This window comes from Mauremys reevesii, linkage group 7, assembly GCF_016161935.1.
Source record: "Mauremys reevesii isolate NIE-2019 linkage group 7, ASM1616193v1, whole genome shotgun sequence".
In the NCBI taxonomy this organism is placed as follows: domain Eukaryota; kingdom Metazoa; phylum Chordata; order Testudines; family Geoemydidae; genus Mauremys; species Mauremys reevesii.
Window position 1 is genome coordinate 27,045,366 of NC_052629.1, and position 6,000 is coordinate 27,051,365.

The window sequence follows — 6,000 nt, forward strand, 5'->3', positions numbered from 1 at the left end:
GTGGTATTTCCACTGTAATTTCTGTGTAAGTTTCAGGTATTGTTCTGTCTCTTAACAAATATAATTACAGCTAGAAAAACTGTTAAAATAATGTTAAGGTTGCAAAGTAAAACATTCAAAAGTTAGGAAATGCCAAATTTAAGTTTCTCTGTGCAAAGTTAATTCAGTCCCCTTGTGCATATGCATTATGATGCAGGCTTTAATTACATGATCACATGCTATTTTTACACAGGACACAGCCTCATTCAGTAACTTTTGTAGTTGGTTATTCAAGATTTCTTTCTTCTTCAACATTCAGTTTATAGCCCAGGCCTTATTTCACGTACATCACGTGGTTTGTTTGGGATATAAATGTTCCCCACATAGTTTGTTTGCAATCAGTCATTGGAAGAATGTGTAGTGCATGAGCGCAGAAAGAGAAACTAAATGGAAACAAAGATTAAATTGACTAATCTACATTCACTGTGAAAGATGAAGTAAAAGATGTAACAGTCTTGGGGTTCATTAAATAACAAACTAGTGAATGAGAAAGGAATAAGACTTTAATAAAACAAACTGGAGAGCTTGTGCAGTGAGCTCTTGCACACAGACATGTGGTGTTCCCACATTGTGGAAGCATGATTTCCCCTCTGTGATGTCTGAAGTTTTGGCAACAGCTGGTTTTGATGCATCCAGAGGAATTATCATCATTGAGCCTGGACATTTGTTTGGATCCCTGGAATTTAAAGGGCCAAGGATTAAACTGCCATACATTACTTTGGTGATAATTATCTCTACAGGATTCCAGAACTGGAAACAACATGGAATGATTCATGTTGTCCATATTTAATTTAACAGCTCACTTTATGAAAGAGAAATGTCCTCAAAAACAATAAGCATATTTTCATGGCTGTCTTCTGATTATGTCTTTTTTGGATCACAAATGTGATTAGTATGATGCTTAATCCATTTCATTATCGCATAAACCACCTTTCCTTTGAATGTCTCTAGGATCTCAATAGCTGGTTGGAAGAAGGTCCCAGCAGTCCTTTCCTGTGTATCTGTGCAACTGCAGACTGAAATACACAAACCAAATGTACAAATGTACAGTGGTGTATGTGAAAGTCAAGTAAATACAATATACTCAATATCACTCATAGACCAACATTTTGAATCCTGGTGGCCTAACTCCCAGGATCAGGCCTCAACAGCAACAAGAATTCCCTGAGATAGAGTTGTAAACATAGTCAATTCCAGAAATTTCATACTTGGGTGCCTAAAGTTAGCCTTCTAAAATCCATATTTAGGCATCTAAATAAAAAGCCTGATTTTTAAAGGATGCTGGACACCAGTAGCTCCCATCAGGCCACATTTATTTAGACATCTGTCAACTGAGGAGCCTATGTACTTGCCCCATGTACTTTTTCTTATATTTGGCAAAATACCTTTTTTAGATCAGTTGAATAAGTTTATGCTGAATACGTTGAAGATATTTTCTTAAGTATTATTAATAATAATAATCTGTCTAATAGTTATATATTAAAACTTTATAATCATTTTAATGTCCAACATGACAAAAACATTTCACTAGGTTTGTCCATTTTAAACAGCTTAAAGTTGGAACACTGCTAAAGATGAATTTGGACATAAAACATATTCCTCTAATTCTCAAGTCTATTGTCCAGTTAACTGTTTGCTTCTGCTTTGGACCGTAGAATTAATCTGCACTGGTTTGAATATTTGGTGATGAAATGCCAGAAATATTACAAGAAGCTACTCTCATTATGTGCCAACATTTCTACACTGTTGTATGCTGCACAGGTAAGTTTCAGATGCTGAATATAACTGACTCCTCTTTAGGTCAGGTTATTAAATCTCCTCCGCCATTTTTCCTTCCCTGGACAGCATTGGCTTTGGATTACATCAGTATGCTTCACTATATATGATGATATATCACATGAATACATCATTAAAGTGACAGCTTGTTCTGATGATGAATTATCAGTGTACATTATGTATTTCTCACAAAAAGCTGCAGTCTGGAGAAAAGCAAATCCAGGAGTGGATTAGCTAGAGATGAAAAGCATATGCTAAGGTGCTTTTATAGTACCAAATGCTAGGGACCATGTAGATATAGATGCTGCAATAATACCAATATGCTGTAATTTGCTGTTACGTGCATCTGTGCACCTAGAGGACACAGAATCTGTGGCACCTTATAGACTAACAGACGTTTTGCAGCATGAGCTTTGTGGGTGAATACCCACCGCCGATCCGACGAAGTGGGTATTCACCACGCAAAGCTCATGCTGCAAAACGCCTGTTAGTCTATAAGGTACCACAGGATTCTTTGCTGCTCTTACAGATCCAGACTAACACGGCTACCCCTCTGATACTAGAGGACACAGATATCTTTTAAAGTCATAAGATTTTGCCAATAATGTTGCCAGTCTTATTTGTTCTGTGGTGTTTGTCCAGTCAAAGTGAAAAGGAAGAAATGACTCTAAGGGTATGTCTGCACTGCCATTAGACACCTGCAGCTGCACCATGCCAACTGACTCAGGCTCACAGGGGTTGGGCTTAAGGGGCTGTTTAATTGCGGTATAGCCATTTGGGTTCAGGCTGGAGCCTGCACCCCAACCTGGAACATCTACCCCACAGTTAAACAACCCCTTAGCTCGAGCCCCGCAAGCCCAAATCACCTGGCACAAGTTAGCCATGGGTGTCTAATTGCAATGTAGACATACCCTCAGAGCAAACGTCACCTTCTTTCCTGTTAGAAATAATAATAATACTACCCAACTCTTTTATATAGTGCTTTTCACAGCACTTTACGTGGTAGCTCAGTATCATTATCCACATTTTACAGAGTGGGAACTGTGGCACAGACGGGAAATGATTTACCTAAGCACCTAGCGAGCTCATAGCAGACCTGGGAATAGAACCCAGGTTCTTTATCAGTATTTTTTTCTCCAGACATTGTTGCCAAAGAGATTTTTTATTCTGGGTTGAAAGAAGTGACCCACTGCCTCTCTCCTTCTGTCGTTGTGGGGTTTTGGAATCCATACTGAGCATAGACTTATTAGCCATAACCCTGCCACTTCCCAGTCTGCCCATAGTGCCCTTCTCTGCATTCCTATATTGGGAGCCATTTCAGAGCAGTTCTCTACATCACACAGGAAGTTGCTGACTACCCTATGCAGGCTGGATATATCTGGCCCTCTCCTCCCACACATACGTTGATATGTAGTGTTTCCAATGCATTTTGGGCTTTGTCTTATGGAAAGTAGGGGAATTTGGCCCTTAGTTGACACAGATGTGAGGGCTACCTTCTTACTTGCCCTCACTGAAATACCATCTGGATACCCCTTGCCCCGCTGAGATGTAACATTGCTGAAGCAATTCAAGTGATCATACAGTGCCTCTTGTTGATCAGTGCAAAGTACTGCAGTGAAGTTCAGGTGGGACATTTGTATTTGCTGCAGGAGATACTGTGTGTAGTTGAGATGAGTTTGCATGGCATGTAAGAAGTGGAAAAGTGGGGGAGGGTGTTGCTTAACAAATGTGACATTGAACTGTAGAAGATGGAAGACCACCTTTAAACTTAGTTTGATTAAAAATGGTTAAAAATGGTTCTAACTAATCAGGCTCTCAGGGTACATCTACACAGCAAGCAGCAGCCTGTGGCAGCTAGGCTCAGAGGCCAGGTTGACAGACTCGAGCAGTTTCATAAGCACAATTTTTCTCTCCAAGTTTTTAAACTTAGAAATATGTGGAGTGTAAAATCTGGTTTGGCTGGAGGACCTGGGAGAGGTGTAAGAGTAGGCAGAGGTAGACCTGTTAAGGTCGGGGTTGGGACAAACCTTGTTGAAGCAGGTGGGCATAACAGCCACTTCGCGTCCAGGATAAATGAAAAAGCAGTTATGCTCCTTTATGGAATAGAGAGCCGAAACAATAGGAGCCACTGGTCATTCGTTTTTAACAAATTAAATAGGTATTAACAAAAGCAGAGAGTTTTAAGTGGCCTGACTAAAACTCCTTTCCCTTCTTAAGATCTTATACTTAGTGAAAACTCAGACTCTGCGGGTACGTCTGCACACAACCTGTGGCAGCGAGGCTCAGAGGCCAGGTCAGCAGACTCAAACAGGGGCAGTAGGTATCGTAGACCCAGCCTGTGGTCCTGCTCATGCTCTGCCCACCCACCCTGAAGCCGGGAGAGGCTCAACTCCAGCCATGGCTGCAGTTTGGCCGGTGGCCAGGAGCTGGGCCAGCCGGTGCGGCCCGGGGCGGCTAGGGCCAGCAAGTGGGGGTCGGGCTAACTTGGGTGGCTTGGGCTGGCCAGCCAGCATGCCCATCAGCATGGCCTAGGATGACTCAGGGGTTGAGGTGGCTCAGGCTGACCCGGAGCGGGCTGGGACAGCTGGGTCAGGCTGGCCAGCACAACTCAGGCCATGGGACTCAGGGTTCCGGCTATGGTGGGGGGGAGGGTCTTGGGTGGAAGGGGCGGAGCCAGTGGGCTAGCCTCCCGAAAGGTGTGGGGTTCACCCACCGCCAGTGGACTGAAGCTTGCAGGGCTTGGACTACCTGCTGAAACTAGCTGTGTAGACTCGGGCTGGAGTTCAAACTCTGAAGCCAAGCCACAGTATCTACTGAGCTATTTTTAGTGCAGTAGCTGGAGACCCACTAATAAACAAAAACTTTTCAGGCCTTCATACATCATAGAAAAGCAGAAAAAGGGCACAAAATCAATTTTTAAAAAATCTTTTATATCTCACCTTTAAAAGTGACTTCTGTGTTTGTATAAAACACAATGATTAAACAGGAACAATAATAATTTTCATTCCTCTGGCACCGACTATACAGAGATCTCAGAGCACTTTACAAATGTTAACAAATTAGATGAGGTACATAAGTATTATTATCCCCATTTTACAGATGAGGAAGCTGAAACACTGAGATGTAAAGTGCTTTAACCAAGGTCATAGAGGAGGCCTCTGGCAGAGCTGAAGAACCCACATCTGCTGACTCCCACTCCTGGGCCCTAACCACAAAACCATCTTTCTCATTCATACTATTTACTGTGAAACACAAGCATGTAAATCAGATGTATGCAAATAAGAAATTATTGTGTAGAAAACAAAAGTGACAGTAAAAAAATCTCTAAATAACCCAGATGACTCATCCCAAGGAACTCTTCCTATGTGTACATTTAAGCATGTGCTTAAGGATTTACATAGGAATGGAGCCTAAACTTCTTTCTGTATCAAATTGCAACACTTTTAACAAGACTCTGGTAACCTTTTTATCAACTACACTGAAAAAAAGGAACAATCTAGAGGAGTTTACACGTCTAATCAACTTCTTGCCAGACTAACTGAAGAATTCTTTGGTTAAAAGGAAACTGTAATGTTAAAAGTAATATGTAAATAAATAACCGGTGCCTGCTGTATGTTACTAATAAATTCTTGGACTATTAAACTGGTGGCATTTAAAAGTCTAATTTGTTTCACTATTTTTGCTCTTTATTTTTTCATTTCTCAGCTTGGGCAATGAAAATAAAGTATTAGTTTCACTTTCTGATTTTCTTGCAGTGGAACAATGCTGCAGTGCTGGAGACCCGTTTGTTTAAAAAAGCAGCTCAGATTGGAATTTAAAGAAAAATCATAGAAACGTTTCTACAAGTTTTAGTTTTACAATGCATAAACTGGGGGCTAAATCTGATGAAGCAGTATGTATTTAGTGAACATCTATTATGGTCCATTTTTAATCTAGCAAGTAAACTGTATAGTTTTATATTCTTTGTATCCATTTGCCTACTGTTTCACTCTTACTTCTACGCAGATCTGAGGACTGCAATAAATAGAATTTTTTTAAAAAAAATCTTCAGTACCTGCTTGTGGCAGAAATATAATATGAAAATTGGAGCCTTATTTTTAACCTGTGAGAAAGCTGTAACCTCTCCGCTCAAAAGGTGTATTGATACTTTTCTACCACGGGTTAAGCACTCCCTCCCACCACCAC